This window comes from Trachypithecus francoisi, unplaced genomic scaffold (genome assembly GCF_009764315.1).
Source record: "Trachypithecus francoisi isolate TF-2019V2 unplaced genomic scaffold, Tfra_2.0 Lachesis_group2, whole genome shotgun sequence".
NCBI classification, from domain to species: domain Eukaryota; kingdom Metazoa; phylum Chordata; class Mammalia; order Primates; family Cercopithecidae; genus Trachypithecus; species Trachypithecus francoisi.
This window is the reverse complement of record NW_022681465.1, coordinates 54,426,549-54,449,386: the sequence shown is the minus strand read 5'-3', so window position 1 is coordinate 54,449,386 and position 22,838 is coordinate 54,426,549. Positions and strand designations below refer to the sequence as shown.

The 22,838-nt window shown below is 42.5% G+C and overlaps 1 protein-coding gene across 1 annotated transcript in view; it reads left to right on the top strand.

Annotated features, from left to right (window-relative positions):
- Positions 1-14,758: 14,758 nt before the first annotated feature.
- Positions 14,759-22,838, top strand: part of ATG10 (autophagy related 10) — a 314,418-nt gene continuing 306,338 nt past the window's right edge. The window contains exon 1 of the mRNA XM_033179234.1: positions 14,759-15,018. The gene's annotated coding sequence lies outside the window, so the exon portion shown is untranslated. The remainder of the gene's footprint in view (positions 15,019-22,838) is intronic.

Sequence of the window (22,838 nt, the reverse complement as noted above, 5' to 3'; positions counted from 1 at the left end):
TTTATCCAAACTAAAGAAAGAGGGGTGAATCATAAAAGTGGGTAATAAGAAAACAAGTTAAATTTTAACAAAGTCTTAAAGGCTAAGTTAAGAATATCTGTATGCTCCAGACATGAGAGGAATCTGCAACTCCTGGCCAGCCAGTTTTGGTTTTTTTTGAGGTGGAACCTCACTCTGTCACCCACGCTAAAGTGCAGTGGTGCAATCTCGGCTCCACCTGCCTCCACCTCCCAAAGTGGTAGGATTACGGGTGTGAGCCACCATGGCTGGCCTATAAGGTCAGCCACTTTCTGTGAGTCTACTCTGGATGCCCACAATAAAGACTGGATGAGGAAAGCACAAGCAAACAGATGTGAAAGAGTCCCCTTGAGAAGCACAGGTATGTAAGCACTGCCAACGTTTGAGGGTGCAGTAAGGGTACCAGGAGAAGTGCATTCACGCTCTGGCCCCAGCATGATTATAAAGTGGTGATCAGCTGCTGATAGGTTATGGGAATGGACCCTACTTGTGCTCGAGTGAAACTGCCTTTAAAAACATTATGACAGTGAGAGAAATCTAACACGTCTAACATGGCTGACTCCCATCTTGCTTCTAGCCTCACAGGCTGGCTGTCTTTGCTCATTCCTGGGTGTAGACCAGCTAACCATGGGAGGAATTTAGTTTATAGTTTAACTTTGAAGCAAGGATTATAATAGTCCCTCCCTAAAACTGCCTCCCAATCCCGTCCTTGTTTGGAGGCTGAAACTGACTTTGTAAACCTAATGAAAGGCCACAGGATTAGGATTATGGGAGGGGCCTGAATTCTGCTAAAATGTGGGAATAGTTTCTAAAATCCCTTACTGCTTAGAAGTCATGTGGCCACAGGTTACAAGATTTGTGACTTCTCCAATTGCTCCTATTGATAACATCACAACTGTAAAACTTAAGACTGGTGGTTTTTTTAAAAAAGGGAGTCTTGTTCTGTCACCCAGGCTGGAGTGCAGTGGTGCAATTTCGGCTCACTGCAACCTCCACCTCCTGCGTTCAAGTGATTCTCATGCCTCAGCCTCCTGAGTAGCTGGGATTATAGGTGTGTGTCACCACACTCAGCTAATTTTTGTATTTTTTAGTACAGATGGGGTTTCACCATGTTGGCCAGATGGGTCTCAAACTCCTGACCTCAGGTGATCAGGTGATCCACCTGCCTTGGTCTCCCAAAATGCTGGGATTACAGGCATAAGCCTCCACGCCTTGCCTAAGATTGGTCTTTTGAGATGTTTTTCAGACTGACTGCCCACCTCCAAACTTGTGACTCACCCCACCCAGGGGAGGACTGTTTTCCATACCCCTGTGATTGCATCCAGAACCAATCAGCAGCACCCATTCTCTAGTCCACTGCCCACCAAACTATCCTTGAAAAACTCTAACCCCCAAGCCTTTAGGGAGATTGAGTTGAGTGATAACAGCCTCTCCTATGGGGCCTGGCCCCATGTTAATTAAGTTTCTTTGTTGCAATACCATTGTGTCAGTGAACTATGTTTTTTCTGGGCAGTGGGCAGGAAGAACCTGTTGGGTGATTACACTAGAGTCTTCTGTGATATAAAGCAAAAGCCATCCACTACTAACAGGAAGCCTGCTCATGCCCAGCATCTTTCACTGATACTAATCTGCCCATGGGGAGCAGGACACTTGCTCATGTCTAAGACCCCCATCTGATACAAGGCGCAGTTTGCCTGCTATGTGGGGCAAGAGGCAGGAAATTCCTCCATGCTCTTGACTACGAGTTGGCAAACTATAGTTCATTTGGCCAGCTCAGGTTAGTTTTCTTGCATTTGTAAATAAAATTAAAAAAATTTTTTGAAACAGAGCCACACTGACCCTTAAGCCTAAGATATTTACTACCTGCCCCTTTAATTAAAAGATTCTTGCTCTTGACTCTGCTCTGAGGAAAAGGAAGAGCTAGTTTACTGCTGGAGGAAGAGAAGAAAAGCTGAGAAAGTCCCACTCATGGGCCAGGCGTGGTGGCTCACGCCTGTAATCCCAGCATTTGGGAGGTGGATCACGAGGCCAGGAGATCGAGACCATCCTGGCTAACATGGTGAAACCCCATCTTTACTAAAAAAATACAAAAAAATTAGCCAGGCATTGTGGTGGGCGCCTGTAGTCCCAGCTACTCAGGAGGCTGAGGCAGGAGAATGGCGTGAACCCGGGAGGCAGAGCTTCCAGTGAGCCGAGATCGTGCCACTGCACTCCAGCCTGGGTGACAGAGTGAGACTCCGTCTCAAAAATAAATAAATGAAAGAAAGAAAGAAAAAAAGAAAGAAAGTCACACTCCTGAAGCTCGGGTTCTCAAAGACCATCTAAGACTGAGGCTGGAAAAGGAGTGTGTTAGTCCGTTTTCACACTGCTATAAAGAACTAAGCCTGTGTGATTTATACAGGAAAGAGGTTTAATTGAATCACAGTTCAACATGGCTGGGGAAGCCTCAAAAAACTTAACAATCATGGCAGAAGGCAAAGGGGAAGCAAGGCACCTTCTTCACAAGGTGACAGGAAGGAGAAGTACCGAGTGAAGGGGGAAGAGCCCCTTACGAAAACCATCAGATCTTATGAGAGTTCACTCACTATCACAAGAACAGCATATGGGAAAACACTCACATGATTCAGTTACCTCCACCTGGTCTCTCCCTTAACACATGGAGACTATGGGGATTACAACTCAAGATAAGATTTGGGTAGGGACACAAAACCTAATCATATAAAGGAGAACCAAAAAACAATCTACCTGTACAGTGAGCACTGAGTAGTAAGTAAGAGCACTACAACTGGGATGAAAGTAAGAAAGCTCTTCTAGGGTGCAGGACATCAGGGCCTGTGAACACTAAGAGTGGAGCACAGGTACTAAGGAAAACCCTCCAAAACTCTAAATCTTACATTGAGCACAAGGTGCAATGAAACCAAATATAGTGAAAAGAAAACCCCACCCCAGCTCAACTCCCGACTAGGTTGACCAACTCTGCACACCAGGAACTCAACAGAAAAAGAGACTTGTCCAATTTTGGACATAAATATCATTGACCTTAATTTCTACTTTTATTTTTTCGTGTTCAAACCAAAAAGATGAGATGCACACAAAAAAGCAAGAAAAAAAGAATACGTATTCAGAATAGCAAAGAGTCAATAGAATAAGACCTAATGGTGACTGAGACATTATAAATATTTAAGATAATTATGATTGATATGTTAAAGGATCTAGTGGTACAATAAATTAATGAACAGTGGGGAATTTCAGCATAGAGGTGAAAATTTTTTTTTTAAATCAAATAAGAATGCCAGTAATGAAAACATGTTATCAGAGATAAGAAATTCCTTAGATAGGCTTATCTGCAGACTGGATAGAATAGAGGAAAGAATCAGTGATATTGAAGATATGTCAATGGAAATTATCCAAAGGGAAGCGCAAAGATTTTTTAAAAAGATAGAGGAAGTGGGAGAAAGAACAGTGCCTCAAAGAGTTGTAGGATAATTAATTGTGGTTTTTTTTTTTTTTTGAGACAGAGTCTTACTCTGTCACCCAGGCTGGAGTGCAGTGGCGCAAAGTCGGCTCACTGCAAGCTCCGCCTCCCGGGATCACGCCATTCTCCTGTCTCAGCCTCCCGAATAGCTGGGACTACAGGCGCCCGCCACCACGCCCAGCTAATTTTTTGTATTTTTTTAGTAGAGACGGGGTTTCACCGTGTTAGCCAGGATGGTCTTGATCTCCTGACCTCGTGATCCGCCCGCCTCGGCCTCCCAAAGTGCTAGGATTACAGGTGTGAGCCACCGCACCCGGCCAATTAATTGTGTTTTTAAAATAGCATCAAAAACCGGCCCGGCGCGGTGGCTCAAGCCTGTAATCCCAGCACTTTGGGAGGCCGAGACGGGCGGATCACAAGGTCAGGAGATCGAGACCATCCTGGCGAACAAGGTGAAACCCCGTCTCTACTAAAAAAATACAAAAAAACTAGCCGGGCGAGGTGGCGGGCGCCTGTAGTCCCAGCTACTCGGGAGGCTGAGGCAGGAGAATGGCGTAAACCCGGGAGGCGGAGCTTGCAGTGAGCTGAGATCTGGCCACTGCACTCCAGCCTGGGCGACAGAGCGAGACTCCGCCTCAAAAAAAAAAATAACATCAAAAACCATGAATAGTTAGATATAAATGTAACAAGGGTTGTGTATGACTTCTGCATGGCAAAGTAGAAAATATAGATGAAATTAAAGAATAACTTTAAAAATGTAGAAATAATGTTCATTGATTGGAAGACAATATTTTTAAGATGTCAAAATTCTCTGTAAATTTATCTATATATTTAGTGCTCTTCCAATAAAATTTTTGGCAAGCTTTTTTGGTAGAAATTGACAGACTGTTTCTTTTTTTTTTTGAGGCGGAGTCTTGCTCTGTCGCCCAGGCTGGAGTGCAGTGGCCGGATCTCAGCTCACTGCAAGCTCCGCCTCCCGGGTTCCCGCCATTCTCCTGCCTCAGCCTCCCAAGTAGCTGGGACTGCAGGCGCCCGCCACCTCGCCCGGCTAGTTTTTTGTATTTTTAGTAGAGACAGGGTTTCACCATGTTAGCCAGGATGGTCTCGATCTCCTGACCTTGTGATCCGCCCCTCTCGGCCTCCCAAAGTGCTGGGATTACAGGCTTGAGCCACCGCGCCCGGCCGACAGACTGTTTCTAACATATGGATAGAAATTCAAAGGATTTAGAATAGCCAAAACAATTTAGAATAAGGAGAAGAAAGTTGGAGTACTTAACCTACCCAATTTCAAGATTTACTATAAAGCAACAACAATCAATACAGTGTGGTATTTGTATAAGGAGAGACGTACAGATCAGTGGAACAGAATAGAAAATCCAAAAACAGGCCTATGTGTTCAGACAGCCCCCAATTTACAATGGTTAGACACAATTTTTTAACTTTATGATAGCGTGAAAGTGATACGCATTCAGTAGAAACCGTGCTTCAAGTACCCATGTGACCATTCTGTTTTTCACTTTTAGTACAGTATTTAATAAATTACATATATAATATTCAATACTTTATTATAGAACAGGTTTGTGTTAGATGATTTTGTCCAACAGTATGCTAATGTAAGTGTTCTGAGCATATTTAAGGTAGGCTAGGCTAAGCTATGATGTTTGGTACGTTAGGTGTACTAAATGCATTTTCTTTTTTTCTTGTACAGAGGAGGTCTTACTACATTGCCCAGGCTGGTCTAGAACTCTTGGATCAGGCGATCCTCTCACCTCAGCCTCACAAAGTGCTGGGATTACAGGTGTGAGCCACTATGCCTGGCCTTAAAAGCATTTTCAATTTATGATATTTTCAACTTATGATGGGTTTGTCTATCATAAGTCAAGGAACATGTGTATATGGTTATTTTACCAAGATAATTCAATGGAGGAAAGGAATCTTTTCAACGAATGGTGCTGAAACAATTAGATATCCATATGTAGATACATACACATATATCACATACATACATACATATGATGTATGAGGCCAAATGATGCTCTGAATGAGATTCTCCTTTGCATACATCTGTACATTTATTGGCCATTTGTTTATCTTCTTTGATGAAGTGCCTGTTCAAATCTTTTGCCTATTTAAAATATTGGCTTGTATGTCTTATTTTTAAGTTGTGTTATTTATCTATTCCGTATATACAAATATTGGCAGAGCAGAAACCTTCCTTCTTTTCTCTCTCTCTCTCCTCTCTCTCTCTTCTTTCTATCTTTTTTTGAGTTTCACTCTTGTTGCCCAGGCTGGAGTGCAATGGTGTGATCTTGGCTCACTGCAACCTCTGCCTCCTGGGTTCAAGCGATTCTCCTGCCTCAACCTCCTGAGTAGCTGGGATTATAGGCACCTGCCACTGCACCCAGCCTAATTTTTGTATTTTTAGTAGAGATGGAGTTTTGCCATGTTGGCCAGGCTGGCTTCGAACTCCTGATCCCAGGTGATCCGCCTTCCTTGGCCTCTCAAAGTGCTGGAATTATAGACACGAGCCACTGTGTCCAGTGGAAACTTTTCATTTTAATGGAGTACAATTGAATTTTTTTTTTTTTTTTTTGTGATAGAGTCCCACTGTATTGTCCAGGCTGGAGAGCAGTGGCATGATCTTGGCTCACTACAGCCTCTGCCTCCTGGGTTCAAATGATTCTCCTGCCTCAGCCTCCTGAGTAGCTGGGATTACAGGTGCCCACCACCACCCCTGGATGATTTTTGTATTTTTAGTAGAGACATGATTTTGCTATGTTGGCCAGGCTGGTCTTAAACTCCTGACCTCAAGTGATCTGCCTGCTTTGGCCTCCCAAAGTACTGGGATTACAGGTGTGAACCACTGTGCATGGCGAAAAAATATTTTTTTTTTTTTAAAGAAAGGCTCATACAACTGATGTTGTAATTTAAGAAATCATTACCTAATTCAAAGTCACAAAGATTTACTCCTATGTTTTCTTCCAGTAATTTTAGAGTTTTAGACTTTACTTATTGATCAGAATACCTATATCTGACCTCTCCACACAGCCTGGGTTTTATCAAGCATGGTGGCTAGTTTCTGAAGATAAGCATCCCCAAAGGACTAGGTGGAAACGATATTGCCTCTTATTGAAACCTCCCAACAGGTTCTTCTTGTTCACTGTTCAGATACAGCCAATTTATCAAGGCAGGGGAATTGCAATAAAGAAAGAGGAGATCACAGTTTTATTATTACTTAGCCTCTCCACAAATTCAAAGACTAGGGTTTTTTAAAGAGTTTGACAGGCAGGGGGCTAAAGAAAGGGGAATGCTGATTGGCTGGGCTGGGGAAGAAGTCACAGGGAGTTGGAGCTATCCTCTTATGCTAAGTGGTCCCTCAGTAGGGGCCACAAGACCAGAAGAGCTAGTTTACCACTTTGGTTGGTGTCAGCTGATCCATCGAAATGCAGGGTGGAAAAAATACCTTAAACACCAATCTTAGGTTGATATGGTTTAAATTTGTGTCCCTGCCCAAATCTCATGTCAAATTGTAATCCCCAGTGTTGGAGAAGGAGCCTGGTGGGAGGTGATTGGATCATGGGGTGTGGGGAAATTTCCCCTTGCTGTTCTCATGATAGTGAGTGAGTTTTCACGAAATCTGGTTGTTTAAAAGTGTGTGGCACCACTCCCTTCACTCTCTTCCTCCTGCTCCAGCCAGCTAGGACATGCCTCCTTCCTCTTTGTCTTCCACTATGATTGTAAGTTTCTTGAGGCCTCCCCAGTCATGCTTCCTCTACAGCCTGTAGAATCGTGAGCCAATTAAACCTCTTTTCTTTATAAATTACCCAGTCCCAGGTAGTTCTTTTTTTTTTTTTTTTTTTTGAGACAGAGTGTTGCTCAGTCCCAGGCTGGAGTACAGAGGCGCGATCTCGGCTCACTGCAATTTCTGCCTCCCAGGTTCAAGCTGTTTTCCTGCCTCAGCCTCCCAAGGAGCTGGGATTACAGGCGCCTGCCACCATGCCTGGCTAATTTTTGTATTTTTAGTAGAGACAGAGTTTCACCATGTTGGCCAGGCTGGTCTCAAACTCCTGACCTCATGATCCGCCCACCTCGGCCTCCCAAAGTGCTGGGATTACAGACATGAGCCACCGCGCCTGGACATTAGGTAGTTCTTTATAGCAATGTGAGAATAGACTGACACATAGGTTTTATAATAGTAATGTTATCTATAGTAGTAATTGGGAAGGTTAGTGATCTTGTGGCTTCTGACTGCATGACTCCTGAGCCATAATTTCTAATCTTATGGCTAAAATTTATTAGTTTACAAATGTGGTCTGGTTCCCAGGCAAGGAGGGACTTTGTTTTGGGGAGGTGCTATTGTCATCTTTGTTTCAAAGTTAAACTATAAACTAAATTTCTTCCAAAGTTAGTTTGGCCTGTGCCCAGGAATGAACAATGGCAGCTTAGAGGTTAAAGGCAAGATGGAGTTGGTTAGGTTACATCTCTTTCACTGTTATAATTTTCTCACTGTTATAACATTTGCAAAGGTGGTTTCATTATGACCTAGCCTTGGAAGTCATATAGCTTCATATCCCCCATATTCTGGATTCAAGGGGAGGTAGAACATCAACCCCACCTCTTAATAGTAAGGGAATCAACATCACATATTAAAAAGCACATGTGACTGGCTGGGCACAGTGGTTCACACCAGTAATCCCTGCACTTTGGGAGGCTGAGGTGGGAGGATCACTTGAGCCCAAGAGTTTGAGTCCAGCCTGGGCAACATAGTGTTACCCTATCTCTACAAAAAATAAAAAATTAGCCAGGCATGGTAATGCACACCGGTAGTTCCAGCTACTTGGGATGGTGAGGTGGCAGGACTGCTTGAGCTTGAGAGGTTGAGGCTGCAGTGAGCCATGATCATGCCATTCCACACCAGCCTGGGTGACAGAGTGAGATCCTGTATCACATAAAATAAAATAAAGTAAAAAATAAAATAAAAAGAGTATGTGATATGGCATATCTTTTTGTGGCTGTCTTGGAAAATATAATCTGCCACATCATTCTACAGTTTAAAAAAAAGTTGCTTTATCTTATGCCTTATATTTTTTATTTCTGTTTATCTTATGCCTTATATTTTTTATTTCTATTTATTTATTTTTATAGAGATGGGGTCTCACTATGTTGCCCAGGCTGGTCTTGAATTCATGGGCTCAAGTAATCATCCCACCTCAGCCTCCCAAAGTGCTGGGATTACAGGCATGAGCCACTATGCTTTGCCTTCTATCACCAAGAAAAAAGGCATAATATTTGGTTAATCTCTTTAGATTTTAGAGATTATGCTGCCCCAAATGGTTTGTAAACCATTTACCATGTGCACTGAAAGGCTGCCAGATTTGTTGAAGCTCAGAACAAGGGAAAGCTCTCTAGATAAACGAGTGATTGTGGCAGATTGGGCAACTATAGAGAACTTGTGGGAAAATCCTAAGAAGAATCACAACAGAGGCCCCTACGATTTGGAGGAAAGCCATATACTCTTTGCCAATTTACTATTATCCTTTTGAGAAATGGCTCTTAGCTTGCTAATCACCCTGATAGGAACAGAAAGCCTGATCATTAGGAAACTAGATGATCACATGACTTTAGCTGCCTATTGCAAAACAGTTTATCTGATATGCCAAGCCACAGAGTCCCCAGCAGCACTCCAGAATTAAGTGATGAAGGTATGAGCAAGTATATTGAATAGGTTGCTTAAATTCCCATGGTGAAATTTCCACAACACTTCTGACCCACCCTTGGCCTACCTATATGGACTCAGGAGTTGAGGTAAAGATCTACATTGATTCAAATTATGTTCTTTGATCAAGAACTTGTTTGGCTGGCTGCAGTGGCCTGTAATCCCAGCTATGTGGGAGGCTGAGGCGGGAGGATCACTTGAGGCCAGGAGTTCGAGACCAGCCTGAGCAACATAGTTAGTAAGACCCCATCACTAGAAAGAGATAGAGAGAGAGAGAGAGAGAGAGAACTTGCTTGATTGGAAACAAGCCTTGAGAAAGAGGTTATGGATGGATTCTTAGAATGGACTCAGATAATGTTATTATTTATGCCCCACATGAATGGTCATCAAAAGATGCCTACTGCAGAAGGTAGGCAAGGTGACTTATTCTATGGATAACAGATTATCTTCCCCAGTTACCTCAGGGCTAGGTAAATAATCTATTTGTGGCAGAGATGGAAGTGATACTTTGGCTCAATTCTCTTGGTGAGAATTCCTCTCTCTAAGGCTGACATATGTGGCCATAATGAGTGTCTCGTCTGTCAGCTGTAGCTTTCAATCCTAAACCCCCGATGTGGCACCATAACTGTGATGGTGGCCACCTGGTAGCAAGATGACTACATTGGACCTTTATCGTGGAATAAGCATTGATTTCCTCATTGGAATAAATACCTATCCTGAATATGTCTTTCTTGCCCACCATGCCCCCCCCACACCATCACTGTGGGTTTATTGAATGTCTTATAAATTGTCATAGATTCTCATTTGCGACTGACGAAGGAACTCACATTACAGAGGGAAAAAAGTAAGGCAACATGCTAATGCCCTCAGGATTTCTTTGTCTTATGACACATCTCATCAACAGAAGCAATACGTTTACTTATAGAATATGAACAGCCTATTTTTAGTTACAACTCCAGCTGGGAGAAAAAGACCTTGTAAGGCCGAATTATGATTCTGCAGTATGGTCTGAACCAGCAACCATATATGATGATGTTTTTCCTGTAAGTGAGTCAAGTAAACAAGGATTGAAAATGGGCATGAAGATTCTCACAATTACTCCAAATGCCCATTCATATAATATTGGCTTCTGCTCTCTCAACTCTGGCTATTTGTGGTTTAGAAGACGAGTGATGCTTCCAGAGGACACAAAAATGGTTCTACTAGAATAAGAAGTTTAGGTTTCCACCAAGCCATTCTGGCCTCTTCATCTGGGGTAAATGGGCCCAGAAAGAGATTCCAGTCTTAACTGGGGTGACTGACATTTATTATCAAGGGAAAATAAGAATGCTGTATATAATGGAGGCAGGGGAGTGTATGAACTAGGAGATTCTTTGGCATACCTACTTATTTAACCAGGCCCAGTGGCTGAAGATGCCTATAATCTCATACAGGCAGGAGGGTTGCCCATTGTGTAAATAACTTTTGTCAGTTGAAGGTAAGGAAACCTGGAATGGGTAAGTTAGGAGAGACTTTATAAAATTCAAAATATGGATTTTGGGCGCGGTGGCTCACGCCTGTAATCCCAGCACTTTGGGAGGCTGAGACGGGTGGATCACGAGGTCAGGATTTCGAGACCATCCTGGCTAACACAGTAAAACCCCATCTCTACTAAAAATAAAAAAAAACTAGCCGGGCGAGGTGGCGGGCGCCTGTAGTCCCAGCTACTCGGGAGGCTGAGGCAGGAGAATGGTGTGAACCCGGGAGGCGGAGCTTGCAGTGAACCGAGAACCTGCCATTGCACTCCAGCCTGGGCGACAAGTGTGACTCCGTCTCAAAAAAAAAGAAAATTTTTTTTCAAAATATGGTGTGCTGATAACTTGCAGCAACAATTGCCATAGCATCTCTTTGGGGAAGTACAGGGAAAAGAGTATGTGTTTTGTGATCAAACTACAGGTTGAAGTGAACATTTAAAATTTCTCTGACCAGGCCAGGTGCGGCGGCTTATATCTGTAATCCCAGCACTTTGGGAGGCCAAGGTGGGTGGATCACCTGAGGTCAGGAGTTCGAGGCCAGCCTTGCCGACATGGTGAAACCCCATCTCTACTAAAAATACAAAAATTAGCTGGGCATGGTGGCGCATGCCTGTAGTCCTGGCTACTTGGGAGGCTGAGGTAGGAGAATCGTTTGAAATCAGGAGGGGGAGGTTGCAGTGAGCCAAGATCCTGGCATAGCACTCTAGCCTGGGCGACAAGAACGAAACTCCATCTCAAAAAATAAAAAAAATTCTCTGACCATTGAGCATTAAAACTTGTTTCCTACTTTGAGAGCAATTCAGCATTGTGTGAGTCTTGGTAGGTAGCAGGACCCTAACTCTCTCTCCAGAAGTCAAATTTGCCAAGTAGTCCTTCTTCCCAACCCCAGCAGCTAGATTTCATGAGCAAGAAATCTAGACTTGGCCAATCAGACTGGGGACTTTAATTCTAAAATGAATCATGCAAATGGGAAAGAATGGTTAAAATATATTCCCAGTGGCAGTGGTTCCAGCACATTGTCTGGCAGTATGTTTACCTGTGGCAGAGCCAAGAGAAGCAGCATCCTAACCAAACTTGGATGTGACCTTGTGGTTCCCGCTGTCTGACTGCCCTTGGCTCCTGCTCTTTTTTTTTTTTTAGCCTTGTTCTTCAGTCTTCCTGTTGATTCTATGAGCTACTTGTTATTCTGCCAATAAATTCCTTTTCTGCTAAAATTAGCCAGTTAGTTTCTATCGCTTGTGACCGAGAATTTTATCTTTATGCTGCTTTGCTCAAAGTGCTTTGCACTTAGTAGTTACTGAGTAAGCAGTTGTTGAATGACTATGTGGCTATCATTATTTACACCCTGCTGAAGTATGTTTTCTGTGGGACTAGATCCTTAATCTTATTTCATGTAAGACAGGAGAAAATTTATTTTATGACATATTAGTATTTTACGGGATGTATATATTCTCTAAGACAAATGGTTCCAATACAAAATTTGCAAAGCACCGGGAAGGTAGGGGGCCTCTGGCACAATCGAGTGGAGTCTGGGGAAGCAAACACGGGACTGAAATCTTTAAATCTATCCTAAGCCAAAGCCTTCCTCCTGAAGGAAGGTCAGCTTGGTTTTCAGCCTGGTATTTGTTCAGTGAGCCTTATCCACAGTGAAATTCAAGGTGGCAAGCCTCCCAAAGGCTTTACTGGGCCCTAAAAGCTTATGTTCAAGGCTCCGGTTGTGAGGATGTGCTAACAAGGCTAAAAGGGACTGTTGGCTTCTGGATTTGAGGCTTGAACATTCTTGTACTCCAGGAATATGGTATCTTGTGATAAGTTTTTGTTGCTTCATGTTTTCTTCTTCCTTCTTATTCTCTCCCATCTTCTACAGCACATTATAATCCATTTTTTAAAGATTTGATTTTTTTTTGTTTTCAATTTTATACCTTATTTTGTTACATTCATTCATGGAAAGTGTTATCTCTGATTACTTGACGTTGCTTACATTTTATCTTCCTGATATATTGTGTTTTTTAAAATAGAAATTTATTAACACACGGATTGTATTTGTAAACATGGCGATATAAGACAACTTTTTTCAAAGTGGATCTAAATGGTTGAATGTTTCTGTCTGAAATTTACTAATTGTAATTGAAAATACTCTTATTGGGTAAAGCTTTTGGTGTGTCAAAGGAAAGACGATCTTACACATAACTTACGTGCAGTTGTCACATATTATCTACCTATAATTCATCTGTAGTTCTTTTCACTGCTCTTATCATTTGGTACTCGGAATAGCAATCTATAATAGTGTTTCTAAAAGCGTCTAGGAAATTTTCCATCTTGCATGCATATAACATTTAAATTTAACTTTCATGTGGTTCTTAGGTATTATGTTTTGGAAGAACATTATACAGTTCTGTGGTTGTTTTGCTATTAAAGCATTCTTAACTGATTTCCATATCAATAGATTCTGTGCCTTGTTGTAATGTAAATAATCCCTAAAGATACAATAAACTAGTGTTTGCTTTTTAGTAAACAACTCTATCAGTGACTTTTTTAAAGACCTGAGAAGGCTTATCAACATTATCAATATCAATGCTTGCCAGATTGTATGCATATCTTTACTCTTGGGAAAGCTTTGGTGGATTTAGCCTTTAACATTCCTTCAACAACCAGATCTAAACAGACTCATAACATGTTCAGGCTCAAAATTTTTTTCTGCTTGCTTGTTGAGAGTCTTGCATACAGACTCTAATCTCCATTAAGGCAGGGGCAGAGCTTGTCTTGTTCATTGCTGTATTTCTAGCACTTAGCACAGTGCCTGGTATATGTTATATTCTTGATGTGTTTTTGAAACAAATGAATGAATATTAATTGGCTTAACACTTCCACTTTGTACAGAGAGCCGGCATGACATGAACTCACCTATTTGAAACAGGTCTCCTTGGGATCCCCAGTTTACTTTAGCCTGACTCTCTTCCTCATGGCCTAGAGGTATTGCTGATATTCTCTGAGTGCCAATGTGCTGATTCCAGACCATTTTATTTGCCTATTATGTAAAATTTTTCTTCTATTGAGCTATATACCAACCCATTGGTATTATTATTGAGGGAAGAGAGACACCCTCGTGTCATGCGCATCCGTGTGAAGAGACCACTGAACAGGCTTTGTGTGAGCAACGTGGCTGTTTATTTCACCTGGGTGCAGGCGGGCTGAGTCCGAAAAGAGAGTCAGCGAAGGGAGATAAAGGTGGGGCCGTTTTATAGGATTGGGTATGGGGGGTACGTAAAGGAAAATTAAGGGGGGTTGTTCTCTGGCGGGCAGGAGTAGGGGTTACAAGGTGCTCAGTGGGGGAGATTTTTTTGAGCCAGGATGAGCCAGGAAAAGGAATTTCACAAGATAATATCATCGCTTAAGGCAAGGACTGGCCATTTTCACTTCTTTTGTGGTGGAATGTCATCGGTTAAGGTGAGGCAGGGCATTTGCACTTCTTTTGTGATTCTTCAGTTACTTCAGGCCATCTGGGCGTATACGTGTAAGTCACAGGGGATGCGATGGCTTGGCTTAGGCTCAGAGGCCTGACACCTGTAATACTGTTTTATATTGTTTTATACTCAGAAAAGGAAAGAGAAGCGAAACTAAAGTCAGGTAGCCCGGCGCCTAGGAACCAGACCCGAAACCAAGGAACCAGACCCAAAACCAGGCCTGGGCCTGCCTGACCTAAGCCTGGTAGTTCAAATTCCACCCCAGACCTAGCAACTGTTGTTATCCATAGATTCCAGACATCGTATGGAAAGACATTGTGAAACCTCCCATTCTGTTCTGTTTCAGTCTGACCACTGGTGCTTGCAGCTCCTGTCATGTACCCCCGGCTTGTTCAATCGATCACAACCCTCTCACGCGGAATCCTTTAGGGTTGTGAGCCCTTAAAAGGCACAGAAGTTGAGCACCTGACGAGCTCGGATTTTAAGCCTGCCAATACTCCCAGCTGATTAAAGCCACTCCCTTCACTATCTTAGTGCCTGAGGGGTTTTGGCTCAGCCTGCTACATTTCTTGGTTCCCTGACCGGGAAGCGAGGTGATTAACGGATGGTCAAGGCAGCTCCTCAGGCGGCTTTAGCCTGCCCTGTGGAACATCCCTTCCGGGGGACTCCAACCAGCCGGGAGACGCGGATACTAAGGGTGCTCCCGGGTAGGCATTTGCCCCGGTGGGACGCCTCGCCAGAGCAGTGTATGGCAGGCCCCTGAGGAGGATCAATGCAGTGGCTGAACACTGGGAAGGAACTGGCACTTGGAGTCCGGACATCTAAAACTTGGTAAGACTAGTCTTTGGAACTTGCCCATTCTGTTTGAGTGGAAGCGTGGCCTGATCACCTACGGTGTGCCTTTATTGGCACTTTGGTTTTGGTTTTGGTTTTGACTTGGTTTGAATTGCTTGACAGGACTGGTCTTGGGAACTTGCCCCCTCCGTTTGAGTGGAAGCATGGCCTGATCACCCACAACGTGCCTGTACCGGCATTTTGGGTTTTGTTTTTGACTTGACTTGGATTGCTTGATACTTTGGTTTTGGTTTTGACCTGGCTTGGATTTCTTGATACTCTGATTTTGGTTTTGATTCTGGTTTGGCATAAACTGTAAAAGTGTGTGTGTGCCCTTTTTACCCATTCTTTGTTTTGTAGTGTGCGTGTGGTGTGAGCGTGGTGTTTTGTCCCGAGGAGATATGGGTCAGGCACAAAGTAAGCCCACCCCACTAGGAACTATGTTGAAAAAATTTTCAAGAAAGTATTTAAAAGAGATTATGGTATTACTATGACACCAGGTAAACTTAGAACTTTGTGTGAAATAGACTGGCCAGCATTAGAGGTGGGTTGGCCATCAGAAGGAAGCCTAGACAGGTCCCTTGTTTCAAAGGTATGGCACAAGGTAACCTGTAAGCCAAGGCATGCAGACCAGTTTCCGTACAGAGACAGTTACAGCTGGTTTTAGACCCCCTTCCCCTCCACAGTAGTTAAGAGAATAGCAGCATAAGCGGCTGGCAGAGGCAAGGAAAGAACAGCAGAGAGAGAGGAAAGAGACAGAGAGAGAAAGAGGCAAAGAGAGAAAGGAAAAGACAGAGAGGAAGAGACAGAGAGACAAAGAAGGAGTCAAGAAGAGAGAGAGACAGAGAAAGAGAGAGGCAGAAAGAGAGGAAGAGACAGAGGCCAAAGGAAAGTCAAAGAAAGAGAGAGAGAGACAGACAGAAAGCCAAAGAGAGAAAGAAAAAGAAATTTACGAGTAGTTAAGAAAAAAACAGTATACCCTATTCCTTTAAAAGCCAAGGTAAATTTAAAACCTATAATTGATAATTAAAGGTATTCTCAGTAATCCTGTAACACTCTAGTACCACTTTGTTGTCGCTGTAAACAAGGGAATATCCCGAAAACACTGAAACCTTCCTATCAAAAATCCTTAACCCAGTAATCCGTGGATGGCCCAGATGCATTCAATCTGTAGCAGCAGATGCCTTGCTAACAGAAAAAAAAAAGAATGGTTATCTTCAAAAAAAAAAAAAAAGGAAAAAAAAGAGGGAGGCAGAATTTATGTTAAAAGAGTGTTATATGGTAAATTATTGTCCTGAAATAAATTAACAGGTTGTTTAAATAAAGAAATGTTTGTAATAAGTCAGAAAGTTGAGACATGTTGAAGAATTGTCTGCGAAAGTCATGAAAGAAAAATGTTATCAAAAAATTTTTTATGCAAAAAATGTTGTATAATTTAAAAGTAATAAGGCCTCCTGAGTACTATTGAAGAAACAGTTTATGTGCAAGGTGTATAAGAAAAGTAAAATATACCTTTGGTAAAAGGATTATAAGGAGGCATAAGAATGTGGATTTTTACCTATATTAAAAGGTTAAACAATTATTGTTTTGAAAGTTTAAGTGAGTTTTAAAATGTTAATTGTAAAGAAAATTCTGTGTGTAAACTTATTAGCTAAAGTCAAAAAGGTATCATCCAGTTTTTCTGTGAACTGGACTTTAAAGTAAAAACGCAACAGGTTTTTCTTAAAGCACCAACCTGCCCCTTAACAAAAATTTTAAAACGTTAGAAAGAGTCTATAAAATCTTACCCTATGGTCAAACATGAAAAGTTGGATAAATACATCTACAAGGTTTTAGTAAAATTAAGTTTAACATTAATAACACACTAATATAAAGGTAAAATTTAGCTTATCTGGTATAAAAATCATACAAGAAGCATTATTAAATATAAAATGGTGTTTAGTTTTCTTTGGTCTAAAAACTAATAAAAATAGGTGCTAAAGGAAACATTCATTTCACTAGAGGATCATAGAAGTTAAAGACTTAAAACAAACTTTGGCAATTAAGACAGCATACCAAGATACAAATGCCTGGTTGAAATGAATCAAATATTCCATCTGCACATTAAACAAAAGCAATCGTTATGCTTGTGCACATAGGCCAGAGGCCCTAACTGTCCCCCTTCCACTAAGGTGGTCCTCCAGTCGACCAGGCATGGGCTGCATAGTAGCTCTTTTCTAGGATTCTACAGCCTGGACTAATAAGTCATGCCAAGCTCTCTGTGCTATATCCCAAAGTCCGGCACTCTGCGTGTCAGCCCCCGAGGGCCATCCAGCCTCCGTCTCCCAACACTAAGTTCACTTCGTGTCTCTCACAACAGGGAGGAAACTTAGCATTCCTTGGAGACCTGAAGGGATACAGTGAGCTTGAGAATTTTCAAGAGTTTATCAATCAGTCAGCCGTTGTTCATCCCTGAGCAGATGTGTGGTGGTATTGTGGTGGACCTTTACTGGGCACTCTGCCGAATAACTGGAGTGGCACTTACACTTTAGTCCAATTGGCTATCCCTTTCACCCTGGCATTTCATCAACCAGAGGGAGGAAAAATAAAACATCGTAAAGCGAGATAAGCCCCTTATAGATCTTTCAACTCTCACATCTATTTAGATGCAATTGGAGCCCTGCAAGGAATACCAGATCAATTTAAAGCTTGAAATCAAATAGTTACAGGATTTAAGTCAATATTTTGGTAGATGACAGTCAATAAAAATATAAGTTAGATAAACTACATCTATTACAACCAACAGCAACAAGCTTCTCATGAGTTAAAAGAAAAACTCAGGTCAGCCCCAGCCCTGGGGCTACCTGACCTAACAAAACTTTACACTCTATGTGTCAAAAAAAAAAAAAAATGGCAGTTGGAGTTTTAACCCAGACTGTAGGGCCCTGGCCAAGACCAGTGGCCTATCTCTCAAAACAACTAGACAGGGCTTCCAAAGGCTGGCCCTCATATCTAAGGGCCCTGGCAGCAACAGCCCTGTTAGCACAAGAAGCAGATAAGCTAACTCTTAGGCAAAACCTAAACATAAAGTCCTCCCATGCTGCAGTGACTTTAATAAATACCAAAGGACATCATTAACTAATGCATGCTAGATTAACTAAACACCAAAGCTTGCTCTGTGAAAATCCCCGCATAACCATTGAAGTTTGCAACACCCTAAACCCTGTCACCTTGCTCCTGGTATCAGAGAGCCCAGTTAAACATAACTGTGTAGAAGTATTGGACTCAGTTTATTCTAGTGGGCTCAACCTCCAAGACCATCCTTAAACATCAGTAGACTGGGAGCTGTACGTGGACGGGAGCAGCTTCACCAACCCCTGCAAAGTGACTCTGAAAAAAACAACAAGCCCTGCTCCAGTCACACCCAGAAGCTGACTGGTCCACGCACGGCCGAAGCATGAGAAAACTCATCGCAGGACTCATCTTCCTTAAAATTTGGACTTAAACAGTAAGGACTTCCTTCCTCAGACTGAGGACTGTTCCCAGTTTATACATCAAGTCACTGAGGTAGGACAAAAGATTGCTACAGTTCTATTATTTTATGGTTATTATAAGTGTACCGGGACTCTAAAAGAAACTTGTTTGTATAATGCTATTCTATCCAAGGTATGTAGCCCAGGAAATAACCAACCTGATGCGTGTTATGACCCATTTTAAGCCTCCCATGATCACAGTTTTTAAAATAAAATGAAGGACTGGTCCTTTTCTAGGCGACACAAGTAAAGTAATAGCTAGGACAGAAGAAAGAGGGGTCCCCAAGCATATAACCCTAAAATTTAATGCTTGTGCCAGTATCAATAGCAATTGGCATAGTACAAGATGCAGATCTTTTAAAAAAAAAAAGTTACACGGCAGGAAATAAGTATATCTGCCATGAATTAAGTTCATGTGCAAATATGTGTAATTACTGGTCTTGTATCATATGGACTACTTAGAAAAAGGATGAAAAAGATCCTGTTTAGCTCCAAAAAGGAGAAGGCAGCCCCTTCTATATGAGTGGAAGCTACAACCCCTTGAAATTAGTAATTACAAATCCCTTAAATCCAAGGTAGAAAAAAGGAGAATATGTATCTCTGGGCATCGATAGAAAAAGGACTAGATCCTAGACTAAATATCTTAGTAAAAGAGGAGGTTTGTAAACTCTCTCTGGAACCAGTATTTCAGACTTTCTATGATGAACTAAATGTGCCAGTGCCAGAGACTCCAGGAAAAACCAGAAATTTGTTTTTGCAATTAGCCGAGCATGTAGCCCAGTCTCTAAATGTCACTTCATGTTATGTTTGTGGAGAAACTGTAATAGAAGATCAATGGCCATAAGAAGCCTGATAATTAGTGCCTACAGACCCAGTTCCCGATAAATTCCTGGCCCAAAAGAATCACCCTGATCATTTGTAGGTTCTAAAAGTCTCAATTATTAGACAACATTGCATAGCTAAAAAAAAGGAAAGAATTTACTCATTCTGTATGATGACTTAGTTGCCTAGGACAAAAACTGTATAATGGTACCACAAAAACAGTTGCATGGTGGAGTTCAAACCATACAGATAAAAATCCATTCAGTAAATTTCCAAAGTTTCAGACCGTTTGGGCCCACCCAGAATCCCACTGGGACTGGACGGCCCCCACTGGGCTATACTGGATATGTAGACAGAGAGCCTACGCTAAGCTGCCTGACCAGTGAACAAGTAATTGTGTTACTGGCACTATTAAACCATCTTTCTTCCTACTGCCCATAAAAACAGGTGAACTCCTGGGCTTCCCTGTCTGTGCTTCCCATGAAAAGTGAAACATAGCCACAGGTAATTAAAAAGATGATGAATGGCCACCTAAAAAAATTATACAATACTATAGGCCTGACACTTAGACACAAGACGGTTCATGGGGATACTGGACCCCCATTTATATGCTCAACCGAATCATGTGGTTGCAAGCTGTTTTAGAAATCATCACTAATAAAACCGGTCAAGCCTTGACTATTCCGGCCCGGCAAGAAACTCAGATAAGAAATGCTATCTATCAAAATAGATTGGCTCTCGACTACTTGCTAGCAGCTGAAAGAGAGGTCTATAAGAAATGTAACCTTACTAATTGCTATCTACACATAGATGATCAGAGGCAAGTAGTTGAAGACATAGTTAAAGATATAACAAAACTGGCACATGTGCCCGTACAAGTGTAGCATGGATTCGACCCTGAAGCCACGTTTAGAAGGTGGTTCCAGTACTAGGAAAATTTAAAACTCTTATAATAGGAGTTATAATAGTAATAGAAACCTGCTTACTGCTCCCTTGTTTGCTACCTTTACTTCTTCAAATGATAAAAAGCTTCATTGTTACCTTAGTTCACCAAAATGCTTCAGCACAAGTGTACTATATGAATCACTATCAATCTATTGCACAAGAAGACATAGTAGCAAAAATAAGAGTGAGAACTCCCACTAATAAAAAGTCAGAGTCTCAAATGGGGGAAATGAGGGAAGAGAGAGACCCTCTAATATTGTTTTATACTCAGAAAAGGAAAGAGAAGCGAAACTAAAGGCAGGTAGCCCAGTGCCTAGGAACCAGAACGGAAACCAAGGAACCAGACCCCAAACCAGACCTGGGCCTGCCTGACCTAAGCCTCGTAGCTAAAATTCGACCCCTGACCTAGAAAGACATTGTAAAACTTCCCGTTCTGTTCTGTTTCACTCTGTCCACCGGTGCTCGCAGCCCCTGTCATGTACCCCCTGGCTTGCTCAATTGATCATGACCCTCTCACGCGGACCCCCTTAGAATTGTGAGTCCTTAAAAGGGACAGAAGTTGAGCACCTGACAAGCTGGGATTTTAAGATGCTAGCCTGCCAATGCTCCCAGCTGATTAAAGCTACTCCCTTCACTATCTCGGTGTTTGAGGGGTTTTGTCCGCAGCTAGTCCTGCTACATTATTATTATTATTTTGAGATGGAGTCTTGCTCTGTCATCCAAGCTGGAGTGCTGTGGCACGACCTCAGCTCACTGCCACCTTCGCCTCCTGGGTTCAACTGATTCTCCTGCCTCAGCCTCCCAAGTAGCTGGGTTTACAGGTGCCCGCCACCATACCCTGCTAATTTTTGTATTGTTAGTAGATGGGGTTTTGCCATGTTGGCCAGACTGGTCTAGATCTCCTGGCCTTAAGTAATCCACCCGCCTCAGCATCCCAAAGTGCTGGGATTACAGGTGTGAGCCACCGCATGCCGCCCTTGGTATTATTTTCTACCTTCCTCACTACCATCTTTTTCTTAATCGTTTACATTCATTTAGACTTTTTGGTTCTTGGCTCATTGTCTTTCAACCTCACCTTAAGTCCTCCATGAATGACCCTTCCACTACTTTACTCTCATAGTTCTGTGCCTATTCAATGGTTAGGGCCTTTGCTTCCTCTCTATATGGGCAACTCAGCTTGGATTGATCTCTGAGCTTTGTGCCCAACTGGAACAAACTGATATATCTGTAATTTCACACACTAGCCTCCTCCTCTCCAAACATGTCTTCCTATTCTGCTAGTTATCTCACTCTTTATTTCTTTTTTCTTTCTTTCTTTCGTGCAGTGGCGCGATCTCCGCTAACTGCAAGCTCCGCCTCCCGGGTTCATGCCTTTCTCCTCCCTTAGCCTCCTGAGTAGTTGGGACTACAGGCGCCTGCCACCCCTGGCTAATTTTTTGTATTTTTAGTAGAGATGGGATTTCACTGTGTTAGACAGGATGGTCTCGCTCTCCTAACCTTGTGATCCGCCTGCCTTGGCCTCCCAAAGTGCTGGGATTACAGGCGCGAGCCACTGCGCCCAGCTTTTTTTTTTTTTTTTTTTTTTTTGAGATGGAGTCTCACTCTGTTGCCGGGCTGGAGTGCAGTGGTGCCATCTTGGCTCACTGCAAACTAGGCTTCCGAGTTCAAGGGATTCTCCTGCCTCAGCCTCCCAAGTAGCTGGGATTACAGGCACCCGCCACAATGCCCAGCTAATTTATATATTTTTAGTAGAGACGGGGTTTCACCATTTTGGCCAAACTGGTCTCAAACTCTTGGGCTCAGGCAATCCGCCCGCCTTGGCCTCCCAAAATGCTAGGATTACAGGCGCGAGCCACCCCACCAGGCCTCATCTCCCTTTTATACTCCTTCACCCAACCAGAATGAGTGGTACTGGGAAAAATAATCTCATAAAATTTAGGAATTAGGACCTCCACAAATAGAGGAAATCCAGTCTTAGCTATACTCTCAAATCCTGTATACCCCTTCTCAGCTTCTCCTCTTTCCTTTAAAGACTATTTTAAAAGTTTACTTGTTTTCTAAGCACCTCTCCTCACTTTTATTTTTTTTTTTATTTCAATAAGTTTTGGAAGAACAGGTGGTGTTTGGTTACAAGGATAAGTTCCGTAGTGGGGATTTCTGATATTTTGGTGCACCCATCACCCTCTTCCTTACTTTTAGAAAATGCCTGTGCTTGGCTGGAAGCGGTGGCTCACGCCTGTAATCCCAGCACTTTGGGAGGCCAAGGTGGGCAGATTGCCTGATCTCAGGAGTTCACAACCAGCCTGGGCAACAAGGTTAAACCCCGTCTCTACTAAAATACAAAAAAATTAGCTGGGCGTGGTGGCATGCACCTGTAGTCCCAGCTACTTGGTAGGCTGACGCAGGAGAACTGCTTGAACCTGGGAAGCAGAGGTTTCAGTGAGCTGAGATTGCACCACTGTGCTCCAGCCTGGGTGACAGAGTGAAATTCCGTCTCTAAATAAATAAATAAATAAATAAATAAAGGAAAATGGCTGT